This window comes from Nicotiana attenuata, unplaced genomic scaffold (assembly GCF_001879085.1).
Source record: "Nicotiana attenuata strain UT unplaced genomic scaffold, NIATTr2, whole genome shotgun sequence".
NCBI classification, from domain to species: domain Eukaryota; kingdom Viridiplantae; phylum Streptophyta; class Magnoliopsida; order Solanales; family Solanaceae; genus Nicotiana; species Nicotiana attenuata.
The window spans coordinates 7,880-29,682 of record NW_017677523.1 but is presented as its reverse complement, the minus strand read 5'-3'; the positions used below and the strand labels follow the sequence as shown (position 1 = coordinate 29,682).

General features: G+C 39.2%; 2 long non-coding RNA genes across 2 annotated transcripts; both read left to right on the top strand.

The window, feature by feature from the left end:
• The first annotated feature begins 14,409 nt into the window (after nt 1-14,409).
• On the top strand, nt 14,410-15,111 carry LOC109221432. Its single transcript, XR_002067262.1, has 3 exons — nt 14,410-14,651; nt 14,790-14,851; nt 14,955-15,111. It is a non-coding gene; the product is annotated as an uncharacterized LOC109221432 (long non-coding RNA).
• Nucleotides 15,112-16,826: 1,715 nt separating this feature from the next.
• LOC109221431 lies at nt 16,827-18,571 on the top strand. The gene is made up of 2 exons (XR_002067261.1): nt 16,827-16,996; nt 18,327-18,571. It is a non-coding gene; the product is annotated as an uncharacterized LOC109221431 (long non-coding RNA).
• Nucleotides 18,572-21,803: the final 3,232 nt, after the last annotated feature.

Below are 21,803 nucleotides of genomic sequence, written 5' to 3'. Positions count from 1 at the left end.
ACAGAAGTGTTCAGCCTCTGCATTATCTTATAAATCAGATTACCAGAGGTAAGTTTTAGTTTTGTTGTCTGAAAACATAAGCCTTGTGAATTAATTACTTCCATTTCTAACCTGAGATGAACCAATCTATTTTCAGACATCTTGTATCCTGCAAGTCTTGCTAAATAAAATCTGAACTTAGAGCTGATTGAGTTTGTGAATGTACGACTATAAAAAGGAATGGTAGTTACCAGTAAGGGTGTCTAACGGGCCGGGCTGACCCGGAACCGGACCGGCCCAGACCGGTTAAAACCGGAACCGGACCGGCCAGGTACATAGGGGGCCGGGTGGGCTGGGTAGGAGGGGTAGAGGGGGTTGGTCCGTTTACTTTTTTTAAACGGTTAACCGGACCGGTTAAACCCGGTCCACGTGAATAGTAACTCTTACCGGTTTAACCGGCCCGGTACAACGGCTATATTTTTTATTTTTTTAATTTTTTTTTTATTTTTCGTATTATGTGGGGCCCACTGATCGTTGGCAACGGTCAGACCTGGAATTGATCCGTTAGCCGACGGGAGAATTTCTAACTTCTGATATTGGCCATGCTGTTAATGGAAATGATTATTTGACAATTACATGTCATTGGATAGATGATACTAGTTGTATGCAAAAACGTATTATCGCTTTTAGATATGATGAAGATCAGAGTCATACTGCTGCGTTTATAAGTAGTACTATTTGTGAAGTTGTTGAATTTTATAATCTCAAGCAAAAAGTATTGTGTATGTCTTTTTATAATGCTTCTAACAATAATGCCGCAATTTCAATATTAAAATTGCATTTGCAACCACCTCTTGATGAAATTTTTCACGTTAGGTGTGCATGTCATGTTTATAATTTAATTGTTAAAAGTGGCCTTGATTTATTTTCAACTGAGATTACTCATGTTAGAAGAGCAGTTGGTGTTATTCAAGGAAATAATAAACAATCTAGAATAAAGGAATTTAAGAATAAGTGTGTCCAGTATAACCTTAAACCCAGATTCATGCCAGACGAAATTGATACTAGATGAAATTATACATATATATTTTTAAAATGTTGCTACAAATATAGATTCCCAATAACTGAAGTTGCTAATGAGCATTGTACTGATCCAAACCGTATGTTAACAACTAGTACTTGGGAGGTCATTAATGATGTTGTTAAATTTTTACATAAATTTTATACAGCCGCTGTTGAGTTTTCTGGAGCATATTACCTTACTGTTACTATGGCTTTAGTACATATAGCTGAAATTTCTTTTCTACTCTTTGAATTTAAGAAGAAAGAACAATATAAGGATGTTGTGGAAAAAATGCAAACAAAATTCAAAAAATATTTCTTTCCAATTCCTCCGATTTACTTAATTGGTGCTGTTTTAAATCCTTCTATTAAGATGTCTGATTGTCACCAATTAATGAATGCTTTATATACTTATATGGAGACTGGACCAACTGAAACCCCAGATTTATATGTTCCTATGAACAAGCTAAATGATTATTTACAACAATTATATAATTATTATGCAAATGTAATTGATGATGATGCTCGTACTATAGGCAATGTTAATCCCACTATGCACTGTAGCACTTCTGCTACTGTGGAGATGATGAAGAAGGCCTTGATAGTTTAAATATTTTTTCTACATTTTCTAACACTCAAACCAGTAGCAGGAACATTGATGAACTTCAATTCTACTTGCAGAAGATAAAAGAGCCTCGCACAAAGGAATTTTCACCGTTGGGATGGTGGCATGAGAATGGAAAGCAATTTACTGTTCTTTTCGCTATGGCTCGGGACGTGCTGAATGTGCCAATTTCTAATGTTGCCTCGGAGAGTGCATTTAACCAAGCAAGACAACAACTTGGAGACACCCGTCACTCATTGGGAAGCAATGCTTTGGAAGTTTTAGTATGTTTCATAGATTGGATTAGATCGGAACGAAGAAATCAAGGACATGAAGATGTTGATAGCCCAGAAGACGAGGAACTTGGAGATATATTAACACATGGTAACCCATCCGAATTTACACTCCAGAAGAAGGTCACTCAGTTCATATTGATTATGAAGAACTTACTAAGGCAATGCAAAACCTTTGAATTTACTCTTTTTTGGTTATTTTACTTGTTGTTAAATGTAAACCTTTCAATTTGTAAGTTTGAATTTTGAAATAAATGTAGCACTTGCAATTTATAAGTGAAATTTTTTCCCATGTTCCTTGTATTCTTTATATTAATACTTTGTATTAATATAACTTACAATAGTTATACAAAATACAAAAAAAAAAAATTAAAAAATACACTAAACCCGGCCCGGCCCCCTCAACCCGTAACCCTTACGGTTCAATTTTTACCCGGATGAACCCGAACCCGTTAAACCCGTAATCGGCCCGGACCATAACCCGTACGGGTCCAAAAAATCCCAACCCAGCCCAGCCCGGCCCACCCGTTTAACACCCTTAATGTTGGTATGTGTGAGTTGTCGGCTTGCCTAGTATCATGATAAGCACCATTACGACACTTGGGATTTTGGATCGTGACAAGTTGGTATCAGATCCTAGGTTACATAGGTCTCACGAGTCATGAGCAGGTTTAATATAGTCTTGCGGATCAGTACGGAGACGTTTGCACTTATCTTCGAGAGGCTACCAGACCCTTAGGAAACTTCACATTCTTATTTTTTTGTCGTGAGAATTTGTTGATTTCTGGAACTAAACTTTTGTTATTATATTCTCTCAAAAATGGTGAGGACACGTGCTACCGGATCAAGCGGACGTCCACTAGTACCACCAGCTAGAGCCACGAGAGTCCGAGGCCACGGTAGAGTCCGAGGTGCAGTTCGTACAACAGCTAGAGCAGCACATGCAGATCCACCAGTTGCTCCAGCTCAGGAGCAGGTTCCAGATGTGGTTGAGCCAGTAGGGCAAGCTTAGGCACCAACTATGCCCATTGTGATTCTAGGCCTTCAGGAGGCTTTGGCCTAGATATTGACTTTTTGCACTAGCCTTGCTCAGGCGGTTTCTATTAGGCCGCGCTAGCCACTTCTCAGGCCGGGGGAGGTACTCAGACTCCCGCCGCCCATACTCTAGAGCAGGTAGTGCAGGGACATCAGACACCGGGGTTACTACCAGCCTAGTCGGTTGTAGTTGCTCTAGCCCAACTTCCCATTATTCGTGATGAGGAGCAGAAGAGACTAGAGAGATTTGGGAGACCCCAACCTCCATCATTCATTAGGGCTGTCAGAGGATGCTCAGGACTTCTTTGATAGGTGCCAGCGGATTCTTTGCACGACGGGTATTCTGGAGACTAATGGAGTCTCCTTTACTACTTTTTAGCTATCAGGGGATGCCTTCAGATGGTGGGAAGGCCTATGAGAGAAGCAGGCTAGTCGGTGCTGCACCACTTTCATGGCATGAGTTCTCCGTTCTCTTCTTGGAGATATTTTTGCCACAGACTCGCAGGGAGGAGTTGTGTAGGCAGTTCGAGCAGCTATGCCAGGAGGGTATGTCTGTGACCCAGTATGAGATGAGGTTTTTATACTTGGCTCGTCACATAGTTTGGTTGGTTCCCACTGAGAGGGAAAGGATTAGGAGGTTCATTGATGGCCTCAACTATCAGTTGCGTTTTATTATGACTCGGGAGAGTGTATCAGGTGCTAAGTTCGACGAGGTGGTCGATATTTCTCGGCGGCTAGAGTTGGTCCGTAGTTAGGAGCATGAGGAGAGGAAAGCCAAGAGGCCTCATGGTTTGAGGGTTTCAGCGGTGTTCCCTTTGGGGGTCAATTCCACCACAACAGGGGTCGTCTTTATAGGCCCGCTTAGATGGCTCGTCCAGTTCATCATGTGCATCAGCTAGCCATGGTTCATACAGTACTCGACCGGGTCAGTCATCTCTCAGTGCACTCCCAGCTCAAAGCTCATCTCGTGCACCTTCAATTCAGGTTCCTCTGGTAGTTATTCTGGTTCTCGGGGTCCGCTTCAGTACTTACCACCATTTTCGAGAGGGGTTGTTTTGAGTGTGGAGAGTTGGTCATGTGAAGAAGCATTGTCCCTGCTTTTTGGGAGGTCCAGTTCAGCAGAGGAGTCAGGCTGCGACTTCCGCACCAGTTACTTTACCACCCGTTCAGCCAGCTCGGGGTGGGGCTCATGCAGCCAGAGGTCCCCCTAGAGGGGGAGGCTGATCAAGTGGCGGTCAGGCTCGATTCTATGCTATTCCGGCCAGGCCAAAAGTCATTTCTTTAGACACAATGATCACATGTATTGTCTCAGTATGTCACAGGGATACTTCTATATTATTTGACCCCGGTTCCACTTGTTCGTATGTATCATCATATTTTGCTCGTTATCTGGATATGCCCCGGGAGTCCTTAGTTTTATTTGTTTATGTATTTACGCCTGTGGGCGATATTATTATTATGGACCGTGTATATCAGTCTCGTGTAGTGATTATTGGGGAATTGGAGACTAGAGTTGATCTCTTATTGCTTAGTATAGTTGTTTTCAACGTGATTTTGGGTATGGATTGGCAGTCTCCATGTCATGCTATTCTGGATTGTCATGCTAAGAACATGACGTTGTCGATGCCAGGATTGCCAAGGATCGAGTGGAGAGGTTCTCTAGATTATGTTCCCAATAGGGTGATTTCTTATTTGAAGGCCCAACAGATGGTTGGGAAGGGGTATTTGTCATACTTGGCCTTTGTGAGAGATATTGGTGCAGATACACCTACTATTGATTCTGTTCCGGTGGTGCGAGACTTTCCGGATGTGTTTCCTGCAGACCTGTCGGGCATGCCACCTGACAGGGACATTGATTTTGGTATTGACTTGGTGCCGGGCACTCAGCCCATTTCTATTGCTCCATATTGTATGGCACCAGCTGAGTTGAAGGAATTGAAAGAGCAACTTTAAGAGCTTCTTGACAAGGGGTTTATTAGGCCTAGTGTGCCGCCTTGGGGTGCACCGGTTCTGTTTGGGAAGAAGAAGGATTGCACTATGCGGATTTGCAACTATAGGCAGTTTAACAAAGTTACAATCAAGAACAAGTATCCTTTGCCGCACATTGATGATTTATTCGACCAGCTTCAAGGAGAGAGGGTATTCTCTAAGATTGATTTGAGGTCTGGGTATCACCAGTTGAAGATTCAGGACTCGGATATTCTGAAGATGGCATTCAGGACCCATTATGGTCACTATAAGTTCCTTGTGATGTCTTTTGGGCTGACCAACGCCCCAGCAGCATTCATGCATTTGAATGAACAATGTATTTCAGCCATATCTTGATTCTTTTGTAATAGTATTCATTGATGATATCCTGGTGTACTCACGTAGCTGGGAGGAGCATGCCCAACATCTGAGGATTGTACTACAGCGGCTGAAGGAGGTGAAGATTTACGCCAAGTTCTCCAAGTGTGAGTTTTGGCTCAGTTCGGTGGCATTCTTGGGGCCCGTGGTGTCTAGTGAGGGGATTAAGGTGGATCTAAAGAAGATAGAGGCGGTTCAGAGTTGGCCCAGACTGTTTTCAGCTACTAAAATTTGGAGTTTTCTCGGCTTGGCCAGTTATTATCGTCACTTCGTGGAGGGTTTCTCATCTATTGCAGCAACTTTGACCAAATTGACTCAGAAGGGTGCTCCATTTAGGTGGCCGGATGAGTGTGAGGAGAGCTTTAAGAAGTTCAAGACTGCCTTGACCACAACTCTAGTTCTAGTGTCGCCAAGCCCTATGAGAAAAACTACCATGTTCATGATTTGGAGTTGGCAGCCATCGTTCATGCATTTAAGATTTGGAGGCATTATCTCTATGGTGTGTCTTGTGAGGTATTTACGTATCATCGGAGTCTCCAACACTTGTTCAAACAAAAGGACCTAAATTTGAGGTAGCGGAGATGGTTGGAGCTACTAAAGGACTATGATATCACCAATCTGTATCATCCCGGGAAGGCCAATGTGGTGGCCGATGCCTTGAGTAGAAAGTCGGTGACTATGGGTAGCCTTGCATCCATTCCTGTCGGTGTCGGTGAGAGACCGCTTGCATAAGATGTTCAGGCCTTTGCCAGCCAGTTCACGAGATTAGATATTTCGGAGCCCAGTCGAGCTCTAGCTAGTATGGTTTCTCGGTCTTCCTTATATGATCGCATCAGAGAGCGCCAGTATGATGATCCCCATTTGCTTGTCCTTAAGGACACGACTCAGCACGGTGATGCAAGGAGGTTACTATTGGGGATGATGGGGTGTTGAGGATGCAGGGTCGAATTTGCGTGCCTAATGTAGATGGGCTATGTGAGTTGATTCTTGAGGAGGCCTACAGTTCGCGGTATTCCATTCATCCGGGTGCCGCGAAGATGTACCAGGGCTTGAGGCAACACTATTGGTGGAGGAGGATGAAGAAGGATATAGTGGGGTTTGTAGCTCAGTGCCTAAGCTGTCAGCAGGTGAAGTACGAGCACGAGAAACCGGGCGGATTGCTTCAAAGGCTTGAGATTCCGCAGTGGAAATGGGAGCATATCACCATGGATTTTGTAGTTGGGCTCCCATGGACTTCGAGGAAGTTTGATGTTATTTGGGTGAATGTGGATCGGTTGACCAAGTCCGCGCATTTCATTCCAGTTGGGACTACTTATTCTTCGGAGTGGTTGGCTGAGATCTACATCCGCGAGATTGTTCGCCTTCACGGTGTGCCGGTGTCCATTATTTTCAGATCGGGGCACGCAATTTACATTGTAGTTTTGGAGAGCAGTGCAGCGAGAGTTAGGCACCCAAGTTGAGTTGAGTATAATATTCCACCCTCAGACGGACGTATAGTTCGAGCGCATTATTCAGATATTGGAGGATGTGCTACACCCTTGTGTCATAGATTTCGGGGGTTCTTGGGATCCGTTTCTGCCGCCCGTGGAGTTTGCCTACAACAACATCTACCAATCAAGCATTCAGATGGCTCCGTATGAGGCTTTGTATGGGAGACGATGTCGGTCTCCGGTGGGATAGTTTGAGCCGGGTGAGGCTAGGCTGTTGGGTACTGACTTGATGCTTTGGATAAGGTTAAGCTGATTCAGGATCGGCTTCGCACGATGCAGTCTAGACAGAAGAGCTACACCGATTGGAAGGTTCATGATGTTGCTTACATGGTTGAGGAGAAGGTACTGCTTCGAGTTTCACCCATGAAGGGTGTTATGAGGTTCAGGAATAAGGGCAAGTTGAGCCCTCGGTACATTGGTTTTTTTTGAGGTGCTTTGAGGATTAGAGAGGTGGCATATAAGCTTGCCTTGCCGACTAGTCTGTCGATTGTTAATCTAGTGTTTCATGTTTCTATAATCCGGAAGTATGTCGGCGATCCGTCTCATGTTTTGGACTTTAGCACGGTTTAGTTGGATGGTGATTTGACTTATAATGTGGAGCCGGTGGCCATTTTGGATCGGCTGGTTCGAAAGTTGAGGTCAAAGAACATAGCTTAAGTGAAGGTGCAACGGAGAGTTTAGCCAGTCGAGGAGGCTACTTGGGAAACCGAGCGGGAGATGCAGAGCAGATATCTACTCCTATTTGAGATTCCAAGTATGTTTCTATACCCGTTCGAGGACGAAAGTTTGTTTAAGAGGGGGAGGATGTAACAATCCCACTGGTCGTTTTGAGTGTTGTAGCCCCATTCCCCCATTTACATACTTATTCTATGCTCAATTTGTGATATGTGACTTGCTGGGGTAGTTGGTTTGGTTCCAGAGATGTTTCGCAATGAGTTGAGACACTTAGTCTCAAGGTTGGAAACTTAAGTTGACCAGGTTGACCGGATGTTGACCTATGTGTAAATGGATCTAGAATGGAGTTTTGATAGTTCCAATAATTCCGTTGGGTGATTTTGCGCTTAGGAGTGTGTCCGGATAGTGATTTGGAGGTCCATAGTTGATTTTGGCTTGAAATGGCGAAAGTTGGAAAATTAGAAGTTTTGAATTGAGAAGTTTGACCGAGAGTTGACTTTGTGGTTACTGGGCTCAGATTTTGGTTTCGGAAGTTGGAATAGGTTCGTTGTATTATTTATGACTTGTGTGCAAAATTTGAGGTCAATCGGACTTGATTTGATAGGTTTCAACATCGAATGTAGAAGTTAGGAGTTCATAAGTTCATTAGGCTTGAATTGGGGTGCGATTCGTGTTTTTATATTGTTTATGTGATTTGAGGCATCGACTAAGTTCGTATGATATTCTATGACTTGTTCGTATGTTTGGTTGGGGTCCCGTGGGCCTGGGTGGATTTCGGATGGTTAACAGAGTGAAATGGGACCTTGGAAGATTGCTGAAGCCTGCTGAAGTTTTCTGGTGTACATGTCTGGTTTTCTTATACGGGATCGCGTGGGAAGGTCCGTGATCGCGTAGGCTTATTTTGGGCAGCTGAGATTTTGTTCTGCGATCGCAAGTTTTGGTATGCGATTGCGTAAGCTAGAGGAAGTAGTGAATCGCGAACGCGTGGGCTCAGCCGCGTTCGTGAAGAGGAAATAACGCAGGAGCTGGTCACACGCGTTGTTCTATGCGAATGCGTGGGTCTGTCCGCGATCGCATAGGTCTGAGAAGACTATGCATCGCGATCGTTTGGGTGTTTATGCGATCATGTAGAGTTAAATTCTGGGGCAGTTGAGTTTGTGCTTCGCAATCGCGAAGCTTTTCCCGCGATCTCGAAGAAGGGACATCTGGGCAAAATTTAAAGTCTAAAAAACGAGGGTTTGATTTTATTTCACAATTTCATTTTGGGAGCTCGGATTGAGGCGACTCTTGGAGAGATTCTCAAGAGAGTGATTTGGGTAAGTGATTCTTACTTGGTTTTGGTTAAATTACATGAATATATCTTTGAGTTCATCATTTAATTAGTGATTTGGGTAAAAAAAAATGGGAAAATTGGAGAAAACTTCTTAGGCCGAATTATGGGGGTTTGAGCGAGCTTTTGGTATTGGATTTGAGTAATTTTGGTATGGTTGGACTCGTGATTGAATCGGTGTTTGAATTTTGTAACTTTCAACGAATTTCGAGACGTGGGCTCGGGGGTTGACTTTTTGACTTTTGATTACGAACTTAGCATTTTCATATGGAATTGATTCATATAGCTTGAGTTGATTGTATCGAATTATTTGTGGCTAGATTCGAGGCATTCGTAGGCCGATTCACGAGGCATGGGCTTGTTGGAGTAGATATTTGCACGGTTTGAGGTAAGTAACACTTCTAAACTTGGTTATGAAGGTATGAATCCCTGAAATTACATGCTATGTGATTGGTTTTGAGGTGACGTGAGTGCTAGATGACGGGCGTGTGGGCGTGCATCGTAGTAATTGTGATTCTGTCAATTTCTTGGAACTGTGTAGCTTTCTTATCTGAATATTACTACTGTACCCTATGTGTTAGAGCACTTGAGCTGTAATTTATGTTAGAAATCATGTTTAGGCTATATGCCGGTGCTATTGGGACCCATAGTGGTCGTTCTTTACTGTTGAGTTATTTACTTAATTGTAGTTATGTACCCAGTCACATTCATCATTGATATCATATCTCAGTTTCTGTTATCATACATTGTCAAATTATGTATCATTGATTTGTGCTGCTTAGCATGAACGTTGTGAGCCCGAGAGACTGGAGAGATTGATGACTAAGTGAGGCCGATGGCCTGTTTGTGTGTGATATTTATGGGATCCCCCTAAAAGAGGCGCATGCTTTATTGATTCATGCCCCTCGGGCCTGTTTGCTACCTCGAAACATTAATGGGAGATTTTTTTACTGCTCGATTTGCAGATTGTCGATTCATAAGATATTTTTCCCAAATTAGGGGGAGAAAATGGTGAAACCAAACGACAAATTTTGTGAAAAAATCCATCATTGTCCCATCTTGATCCATATGCCTCTTTTGTGAAAAAGAGGTGCAAAATATTATTTATTTGCATAAAATAGCAAATCAAATGCCAAACGCATTAACGAATCTGAAAAGGATAACAAAATCACATATCCTTGTAGAAAATATTCCAATCCGTATTGATGTCCTTGTTAGACAATCTTCTAGTGTAATAGCTATTGAGTCAAAAGCACGCCTAAAGCGTGTCAGACCATTGGGTTCTAAGGATCGAAATCTTAGAAAAAGAAAAAAAATGATCAAGATGACACTAAAAGAATCTCATAAAGAAATCCATGATTTAATCAGATCTGAGATTCATGAGGAGATCACTGAGCCTGAGACCAAGAAAATAATGGACTTTCAATAAATCCAATTGTTATTGAGACGAATTTGAATCGATTGGATATAGTGGTAGATTATGTCTTTGCATATAATGTTGCATCTAAGATTATGCAGGATAGTGAGGATCTTGAACCTCAATCTGTTGGAGAATATCGGCAAAGACGTAATTGGCCAAAATGGCAAGAAACAATCCAATCAGAGTTGAATTCACTTGTGAAACGTGAAGTTTTTAGGCCTATAGTCCAAACACCTAATGGCTTTAAGCTTGTTGGCTCTAAATGAGTCTTTATACGCAAGATGAATGAGAAAAATAAGGTACAAAGATATAAGGCACACCTTGTTGCACAAGGATATATAAGGCACACCTTGTTGCACAAGGATTTTTACAAAGGCCTGGTGTCGATTATGAAGAGACATATTCACCTATTATGGATGAAAAAATATTTCGTGATCTCATTAGTTTTGTTGTACAGAAAAGCTTGACCGGTATTTAATGGATGTGGTTACAAACTACCTTTATGGCTCACTTGATAATGAGACATACATGCAAAATTCGAGATGAAAGATCTCGAAAAGACAAAATTATGTCTCGGTTTGCAAATTGAATGTTTGGCAAGCGGATTTTTTGTTCATCAATCTGCCTACGCAAAAAAGGTATTGAAACGGTTTTACATGGATGGAGCACATCCGTTAAGTACTCCGATGGGTATGCGATCACATGACATGAATAAGGATTCGTTCTGACCTTAAGAAAAGAATGAAGAGTTTCTTGATCCTGAAGTACCATATCTTAGTGTAATTGGTGCACTAATGTATTTTGCTAATACTACAAGGCCTGACATAACCTTTTTCAGTTAATATCTTAGCAAGATACGGCTCTGCTCCTACAAGGAGATATTGGAATAGAATCAAACACATATTGTGGTATCTAAAAGGGACTATAGGATTATTTTATGGCGATGATTGCAGTCCCGATCTTGTTGGTTATGCTAGTACTGGGTATTTATCTAACCCACACAAGACTCGATCAACTAAGAAATCAATCGTGGCTAATTCATCTAATCATGTTGAGATAATTGATATTCATGAAGGTTGAGAATGTGTGTGGTTGAGGTCTATAATACATCTTATTCAAGAAAAATATAGTTTGAAGTGTGACAAAATACCCACGATTTTGTATGAAGACAATGTAGCATGCATAGCCCACTTGCATGGAGGATTCATAAAACGAGATAGGACAAAACACATTTCACGAAAGTTATTTTTCACACCAGACCTTCAAAAGAATGGTGATATCAATGTGCAACAGACTCGTTCAAGTGATAATATGATTTGTTGACCAAATCTCTACCAACGCCAACCTTCCATAAGCTAGTGTACAAGATTGAGATGCGAAGGCTTAAAGATGTGAATTGATGCTCTCATCAGGGGGAGTTAATACACGTTGTACTCTTTTTCCCTTATAAGATTTCGTCCCACTGAGTTTTCCTTGCAAGGTTTTTAAAGAGGTAACCAAAAGGCATTATTAAATATGTATACTATTTTTCCTTCACTAGAATTTTTTTCAACTGGATTTTATTTTAGTTAAAGTTTTAACGAGGCACATTATATGTTGAATAGACATTACAGGGGGAGTTTTATAAATAGTATTATATTTAAGGTGAATGCCTATCTTTTAGAGAGATTTTAGAGTTTGTTACTTTGTGTCTAGTTCACTTTTCCCCTATAAATAGAGGGGGTTCTATTCTACTATAATTCATTCAAAAATCAATAAAAATTCTCTCCTTTTTCTGTGCAATTTTTATTGTTTTATTTCACACATAAAGCAATTACGTGGTCATTTTGTGTTCTATTTTTTTTTATTTAAAGAAATTATTTTGGATATGGGAAAATATGCTTCCAAAATTTTTAACTATATAATAAGCAAAGGTTCCTTGGACGACCAAGGGTGTTTTGGTAATTTGATACATGGATATTTCTAGAACCTGGACACATTATTATGTTAATACAAGACCCATTGAAAGTGGACCACGTGTCCTTTTGTTCTCCACGTGCTCAACTTTTACTTTACCATTTATTTCCTTTCTTTTACACTTTCCATTGTCTACTGTCCAGCCACTTCATCTTCTTCACTGGAAAAAGGTACGGTCTTCTACCCACTTTAGTTTCAATTATTTCTCTCTCTCATTCATCTACTTCTCTTCTATATTCTAGCAGTGCATTTCCTTGATGGTTTATTTCATTTCGTGGGTCTCTATCTGGGTTTCAACGTTCTCCATTTTGTCTAATTTGTGATTCTCTAAGATTTCAATTTGTGGGTAAATTTTTGCTAGATTCTTTTCCTTTCCGTTTAATTTTCTTCTGTTTGCCTTTTTGTTTTGTTTTTTTACTTTTAGTACTCCTTTTTGGATTTCATTTGTAGCTTTTTAAGTTTCTCACTAGAAAAAGGCAGGGAGATGGATATTATTTGTCTTTCCTATGTTTTTCTAACCATGCATGTGTTAATTTACAGCGACAAAGAGCAATTTTAGGCTTTTTCTTTGTTATTGAGATTGTTAGTAATAATAATTAAAGTGATTTCCTAAATTTTTTCTCATGTCTCTGTTTCTATTTATGCTGGATTCCTCTTGGTCTTTCTTTTTTTTCCCCCTATTTTTTCTCTTGATTTCTTTATGCTTTCTGCATTTATGTCTTGCATGTGTGAGTTCTTTCAGATGAATGTCGGAAGAACAACAGTTATGTAAAATTAGCATTTACTCCTGAATAAACCAAAAAAAGAGAGAGCAGAAAAGGTGAAAAACTAACAAAATCCATAATGCTAGCAAAAGTCTTGGAAGCGGACGACGAAAGATAGATTTTTTCTTTATGGTAAAGTTATGAAAGTGGAACCTTGTTTTGAGGCGGAAAGGCAAAAGCAGGATTTGTGTGCTTAGGGGTATCAAAGTGGAAGATAATAGGACACGTGGTTTACATCTGAAAATGAAGAGTTCTTTGTTTCTATTTATGCTGGATTCCTCTTGATCTTTTTTTTTCCTATTTTTTCTCTTGATTTCTTTATGCTTTCTACATTTTATGTCTTGCATGTGTGAGTTCTTTCAGATGAATGTCGGAAGTTAATTTATACTGATTAACACCTGCAAATTTCATATTTCAGTATGTTTTAGGTTACAAGGAACATTTTCATATCTTTCTTCAACTCCTCTGTATTTCTTTTTCCTCTATCTGATAATTGCTCATCGCTTCTGGGTATCATTTCCCAAATTATCCATTTTCGGTTTCTAATTTTCTAGCTTTTATTTTATTCGTTACTTCTGGTAAGTTTTCCCCTGTTTTTTGCCTTTCTTGTAGTGATTTCTGCCGTTCACTTTGGAATTCCTTTAAAAGTTTGTCTATTTTTGCTTCAATTTTAGTTTTCTTACTCTTCCGCATAATTTCTATCTTGATTTTTTATATGCATGTCAGTAAGTCTACTCTATCTGATGTGCACATGCATGTTTGAGATTGTACCTGGTGCACATAAGTTTATATTATTTTGGCTTACTCATCGTTGATATCTGTTCGTCTTTTGGAACTAATTACTAACTGTATATCGAAACGTCGGAGCAAAAATCTATTGTATTATGCTTTTTGTTGGAAGATTGGGTCTGTGCTACAATAGCAAAGATTTAATTGGTGATAATATCGGTTTATTTGTAAACATACTTTCATTGTGTTCTCTTTCTGTAAATCTTAATATATCTTATAGTTAATAATACTTTCCATCTGAATGTTTTTATTTTTACTCTTATTTTACTTTATTGTTTCTAATTTATTTTTAAAATTTTTGTATTTCTAAACTGTTGCAAACTTGATGAATCCAAAGTGTCGGTGATATGCCTGAAACAACACAAAATTATTTTGGTAAGAATTTCTTTGTTTCTCTTTGTATTATTGAGCAAATTAGGACTATCTTCAACTATACGAAGTTTTACATTCCTCTGAATTGGGGACATTTTTCATAAAAGTTATACAAATGGAGAAATACTTATAGAAGGCTAGAAGCAATAGTAGCGTTTTGCATTTTTCTTGTTATTTCAGTTGGATTTGTTGCTGTTTGGTAATTGACCGTGGTATAAGTTGAGATGGTATAAGCTGTCATTGATTGATTCTTTTTTTGTCTACCTAATCGTTTCTTGGCCAAGTATGGATGGACCTGTCATAATGTGAAAATAAATTCTATTTAAAGGACTTCTCTATGCAGTAAAAGATTATAGGATGATAAAACTAAATCGCTGGACTTCTAGATTCGGCGACGATGAATTTTTTGAAGCCCTGGCAATGATGTTGATGCTGGTGACAAACAGATTGGAAAAATGTCGGTCAACTATCAATGTGTTTTATTTAAACCTTTCAATAGTGAGATTTTGAATGCAGTATTTACCATAACTCAGAAGGTAAGAAAATTATGTTGTATTTAAGATATGCACAATATTATTTTTTAATTTTTCACTATCTATAGATATTTCATTCCTGACTATATTATTTTCTGCTTATGCATGTCTACTTCTGAATATTTTGTGTCAATTTGGTAGTAAGAACTGGCACTGAAAGGAACTCAATGAAAATAAAGGCTATATGAACAAAATCCTCAAAGGTCAGTAATGCACGCATTTATGTTCTACCAATAATTTCGGTTGCCTTTATCTTGCTTATTTTCAACATTGGTGGTAAAATAGCTCAACCATGCGAGGTACAAGAGTGTGATTCAATGATAAGGGCCTTATTGTTAACCGAAAATCTGGGGAATAATCAATCTTCTTTTACCACAATAAGACATTGTTGCTTCTTTCAAGGTATACCCCTACGTTGTGTTCTTGTTTCCTAAGAAAGATTTAGTTAGTATTGTCTACAATATTATTGGCATGGACTTAGATCAGTAGATTGTGTTTAAAAAAGAATATGTATATGAAAATAAGATTGAGACAGTTATGAATTCCATTCAGTTTCCTTTACTTGATCGAACAGCCCAAAATTCAGTTATTTCAACTACATTAAATGATCTTTCAAATTGGTCAAGACTCTCTAGTTTATGGCCGCTTCTCTATGGTACCAGTTGTTGCTTCATTGAATTTGCTTCACTAATAGGCTCACGCTTCGACTTTGATCGTTATGGACTAGTACCAAGATCGAGTCCTAGACAAGCGGATCTAATTTTAACAGCCGGAACAGTAACAATGAAAAATGGCCCCCTCTTTAGTGAGATTATATGAGCAAATGCCTGAACCAAAATATGTTATGCTATGGGGATCCGTGTACAATTCAGGCGGGATGTTCAGTACCGATTCTTATAGTACTGTTCGGGGAGTCGATAAGCTAATTCCTGTAGATGTATATTTGCCAGGTTGCCCACCTAAACCGGAAGCGGTTATAGATGCTATAACAAAACTTCGTAAGAAAATATCTCGAGAACTCTATGAAGATCGAATTAGGTCTCAACGAGCGAATCGGTGTTTTACTACCAATCACAAGTTTCATGTTCAACACAGTATTCATACGGGAAATTATGATCAAAGAGTTCTTTATCAACCGCCATCTACTTCAGAGATCCCTACGGAAATCTTTTTCAAATACAAAAATTCAGTATCTTCCCCCGAATTAGTGAATTAGACAGGATTCCTTTGTCCAGAATAAAAAGTGGTGGGTCAATTTTCAGAAATTTCATCGTAAATGTGAAATACTTATATAAAAAAAAATGCGNATGCCAAAGTGCGAATGCTTGCTGTCAAAGCGCTTGCATCAGTGTGTGAAATCTAATTCGTGCCAGAAAATCGTTAAAATACATATCTCTGTTTCTTTTCATTGACAATGAGGTTATGCAGATATCTTTTTAAACATAGGATGGTTATTGTGAAAATAACTGAGATTCTGTTGGTTCTTGGGTTCGTAAAACTGTCATCGATGGCCTGAAAGGTGCACCTATATTCTATACAAGAGAGGACTCATGGGATTTTCAAGGAAGTTGGAACAAATTGAACTTGCATCTATTTAAGAGTTTTCACTATTAAAATAAGAAACAAGATAGTAATGAAGGTGTTTATCAGGCTGCAAATAGCTACACATTTCATTAGCTATAGTCATATCTATTTTATCTGGAAGCAAAGATTTTCTTATTAATTTTCTAGAAGCAAAGATCCCTGTCTTCAATATCTTTCTTCTTATTTTCTAAGAGTCCATTTCTACATCAATCATAGCTCACAATTGTTATAATTGCATAATAGATATCTGAGCTTGAGAAGGTGTCGGCCACGATGTCACTTAATAAGCAATATGTAACCTTGATGCTAAACTTCATAGTTTAGCTTCAGAACCTATACGTCATCTCTTATCCCGAATCCTGATTATTCTGGGATAAACTTGAAAGATTGCTTATCCTCTTGAATCTGTTCGTTGGTTGATATATGTGTCATCTCTTGTGAGGTCATTGTGTGGAGTTCACATTAAAGCTACTGCATAATCTAGACATTTAAACAATTTAGTGAATGTTATTTTAAGCCATGTTAAATTTTCACACTGTTATAGAAAGTAAACAAGCAATTGTTAGCTATATAGTTTAGTGAAGTAGTGTTGAATTTATTTTATTTTTGCAGCTAACCCCACCATTAGCAGAATAGAAGTGACTTGAAGGTGCTAAAAGAAGCTCTTGACATAAATCTTTGTGGCAAGCGATCGATACACTTCTTGAGATGCTTAGAAAGGACAGCAAAACACCTGACGTGTTCATTTTGATGGAAACCATGAGGTATTGTATTGTGTCCCCCTTCAAACTGTTTAACTCTCTAATTTGGTTAAAAGGGTTAGAGTATTATAAATCTCACAATCTACATAGAGGAGAGATAAAGACTATATAGAATTGAAGCAACTAAAAAGGGAGATAGGGAACTTTTAGTCAAAGCATTAAATTATTAAGTCACACATAATGTAATTGCACCATGAAGTTTGTCAGAGTTGGTTACCAGAGATGATGTGTTCAATCTAAAAGGTTCTTAATGTTGGATGAGACAAGGTGGTCCAAATATTATTGGGCTCTGTGATGATAATTCTAAAGTTTTTCATAGTTTCCTTCACGGAGGCATTAAGCTTCATACATTATGACTCTGATAGTGTAGTTCAACTGACATTTGAATATAATCATGGACTTCTATAAGATCACATATTTTATTTTCACAAAAAGAGCAAACTCTGCAAACATGCAGTATACAAAATACAGAAACCTTTGCAGATATCTCCTCGGACATTGAGCTTTTGATCTAAGAATTTCAAGCCAATCAAGATGAAACGACTAATTTTTAATCAATAATATTTCCACTTCCTCTTTCAATATATGTAGATAAGAGTAGACAACTTTACCAAGAGATAATACTGTAGAAATGAGCTCTTACCAAAAGAAAATGAGGTTCTTGGACAGACGTGTTCGTATAGGGATGGCTTAAGTATTTCTCAGAAAACATATCCATAACTGGTATTTTAATTCATGGGCGAATTCCAAGTAATCACTGTTGGCTCAAGCAAGTGGGGAGGAGAAGGGGAAGGATCTCAACTTCATAGCTAATACCAGTTGCGGAAAGAGAAGCGGGACAAGTTTCCACTGATACAAAATGTTCACTGACCCTCATTCTAGAGAACAGTTCTTCTCATACTCTGTTAGTACTGATTCCTACAAGTTTACCTTCCCAACAAAGTTTCAATTGTTGATTTTTTTGAGGGGGAGGGGGTTCCTGCATTATTTTATTCTGTTTTTCACATTATTGTCAGTTTCTGCTCCATATTTGTGCAGTATGCACTTACTTTTCAGTTTCTGCACCATATTCTTCTAATTTTTTTGGTAGATTTTCCTGCATTTTGCACTTTTTTTGCACTCCATGCGTTATGCACCTGTTTTACGGGTTTTGCTCTTTTTTGGGTGCATTTACCTGCAATTTTAACATGCTTTTTTGCAGTTCAACTCATATTTTTCTGCATCTGGAATAAAGTTCTATCAAAATTGTATATTCAACTTTTAGCAAAATACTAAAAGTATGGTCATCTGCTCTACCTAGGTTTAACATCTTTTTCCTCTTCTTTGTTCCCAGAGAATCTAAAATTTCGGAATTGGATATGCGGCTGGTTTTGATACTTTCATCAAATACTATTGCAAAAAGAAGACTCATAGCAATGAAGTTCGATTGAGTGATTGACTTTTACAAGAAGTGCAATTTCTTTTGTACGGTTGCCCTTGCATATTTCATATTGTGTATGACATAATTACTAAAATGAATGTACATTGTATGGAGCTATTATGTAAATATCTAATCAGCATGATCATACGTTTTCTTTATATGCAAATGATTATTATGCTATACAATTGAAATAAGTATGAACCTTTTTGGTACAACAATGCTGAGGTACAATAATGTTGGGCTTATGCCCGTGCACAGCACAGACTCGGGCCATCTAGTCTTTATATAATTTTAAATTCAAATTTGTCGTCCACTATAATCTTTCAAAGCTTAATATAACATGTTTCATTTAAATTAATATTTAGAAATTTAAAACATCATAAGAGGATTATGTTGGTGCATGGATAATATAACCTCATTCAAATGGAACAAATGGTTCAAGTAAAAAGTGACTGAGAAATCAAAGGAGCAAAGCTAACAAGCAGGACTAAGGCTCGATATCCACTAATAATTCCTATCATCAACTTATAAGTTCAATGAATAGGGTTACGAACATCATTTTAAACCATAAGCATGCATGCATATTCATGACAGAAGCATAGTCACCATTATTGTGTCATAGTACCTCTCATTTATATATATAAAATAAAAGTCAATCAAGAATAGAAGCTATGGGTACTGCCAATGCATTATCTTTAATTAAAAAAGGAAAAAGAATATCGCTAAAGACTACCAAAGGTAACTAAGCTAGAAGCTAATAAACAACCATGAGAAACTATTTGCCAACAAATTCTATAATAATGAAGAGAAGGAAGGAAAGGAAGGCTCAACAGAGGTTTAGATGATAAACAACAAACACAAATTAACAACAAGCAATGCACAAACAAACATTAAGAGTACTCAACGTGAGCTTTTGGATTTACATTTCAAGACTTTTTCTTTGTTTTTCCTCTGATTATCGCGTTTTTAGAGCATTACTAACTTGAATATAGGAACCACCTTCATTCATGCCCCAAAACCAAGGGTCAAAACGACTTAACTTCCATAGGGCGAATTTATTGATTATGTCCATAATATCAAATAAACATATGGTGATTTGAGCATCATCAAACACGTGCAATTAGGCTCCGGGCAGTCTCATACCATCATGCGGTAATTTATAAATGTATACGGCTAAAATCGGAGAGCCCGATTTTATGACCGTTATGACATTCTGCGGCCCACCTCCAGAAGCCTCGAGGCACAATTCGAGGTTCAACCCTGAGGGTTCCCAGTGCTTGACCTCGGGGCAGCCTAAATCAATGGCTACCATGGACAAGCGGGAAGTTCCCAAGGCACGTGACCAAAGCTGACAATACCTGCAATAATAGTACTAGTCTGTACCATACTCGTAAATAGATGTACCAGCTATTTTTCTTTGTAATAATTATACATGTACCATGTTGGGACTCCCCCTCCTATATAAAGCGGACCCTTATCATTTTGTAAGGGGGATGATATTCAATACTAGAACAAGAACATTCTCTGCTCTCCAACTTAAACACATTCTCCCTTGATTTTATTGCTTACATTTATTACATTGCTTACATTTATCGTCTTTTATTGATTGTTCTTCATTTATTACTCATCATTGATCATAAATAGCCATCATCAAGGCTTTTAGAACTGTTAGTCCTTCATCGGCTATACACAGTCCAATGCTTTAGCTCGACCTCGAGGCCCCGTATAGGCTAGCTCGAGACCCCGACTCTCGGCCACTCGATTTGCTTGTCACGCTATCTTCAAGCTCTATCTTATTTTCTAGTCTCACACTCAACCTCTACTGCCTAACAACTAGCATAAAAATAAATCACATATTTTTAGAACCACAAAAATCAAATCTAATTGTAATTACCATTTTCAAGGTAAATAGTTTGGAGCCCACCATGGGGCTAAAAATAATAGTGATTGTTTTCGTGCTGGTTTATTGCAAACACAAGTTATTCTTCACACTTTTTCTTGTCCAAGAATCATTGATTTCAGGTCAAAATGTCTAACTCAGTAAATGCACACGAAAACAACGGTCCTGAGGACCATGGAGAGAATGGTGTAGCTGTTCCAGGCGCCGGTAGACCACTGCGAAACCCTGAGGGTGCGCCAGAACCAATCCCCATGGATGTGGGCTCACGCAACGCCCAGCACGTCAGTATAAGCTCCCACACTAACGGGAGTATACGCCAAGGAAACCAACAGGAAGCTAAAAAAATTCCTGCCCGGGAAGAAAGAGAGGCATACAGGAGGAACGGAACGGGAAACCCCCAGCACATCGTTCATATGATCATTGGGGGGACCAAAATTCCTCAAGGATCCGTGATCAAGCGGGCAACAGAAGGGCAAATTCGGGGCCGCATGCCCGAGGACATCCTTGCATTCAGTGAAGAGGACTTCGAGACCTTGTCTCAACCCCATAACGATGCGCTGGTAATTTCATTTCTCTTGAATAACGTTCAAATCAAACGTGTACTCGTGGATCCAGGTAGCTCGGCCAACGTAATCAGATCGAAGGTGGTAGAACAGCTCGAATTGCTCGATCAAATTATACCTACCTCCCGAGTCCTCAACGGCTTCAACATGGCCGGCGAAGCAACGAAGGGGGAGATCACCCTCTCGGTTAACGTGTCCAACAAAGTTCGAAACATATAATTTCACGTCATCGAAGGTGAAATGAGGTACAATGCATTGCTTGGAAGGCCATGGATACACAACATGAGGGCAGTACCGTCAACTCTTCATGAGAAGATAAAGTTTCTAATAGAAGACGGTATAAAAACAGTATATGGAGAACAACATGCGGCGAAGGAGATGTTTGCGGTTCATGAGGAGGCACCAACTTCAATACCCTCCACCTCGGAGGAGCCGGAGGGCAAACAGACCCCTGAGAATGACGAAGAAGACTTCCTCGCCCCCCGAACCTTCGTTGCCCGAAGAATCGGATGCAACAAAATCAATAGTTGAAGAGCTAGAGCAAGCTGTTTTGATCGAGCATCTCCCAGATCGGAAGGTATACCTGGGAACGGGATTAACCCCCGAACTCAGGAAAAAATTCATTCAATTTCTTATTAATAACATCGATTGCTTTGCGTGGTCCCATTTAGATATGATAGGGATCCCGCCGGTAATAACCACCCATCGACTAAGTGTCAATCCCAAGTTCAAACTGGTGAAGCAAAAAAGAAGACCTCAGTCCGAGGTAAAACACGCGTTCATCAAGGATAAGGTAATAAAACTCCTCAAAATAGGATCTATTAGGGAAGTAAAATATCCCGAATGGTTGGCCAATGTGGTGGTAGTTCCCAAAAAAGGGAATAAGTTAAGAATGTGCGTAGATTATAAAGACTTAAATAGAGCGTG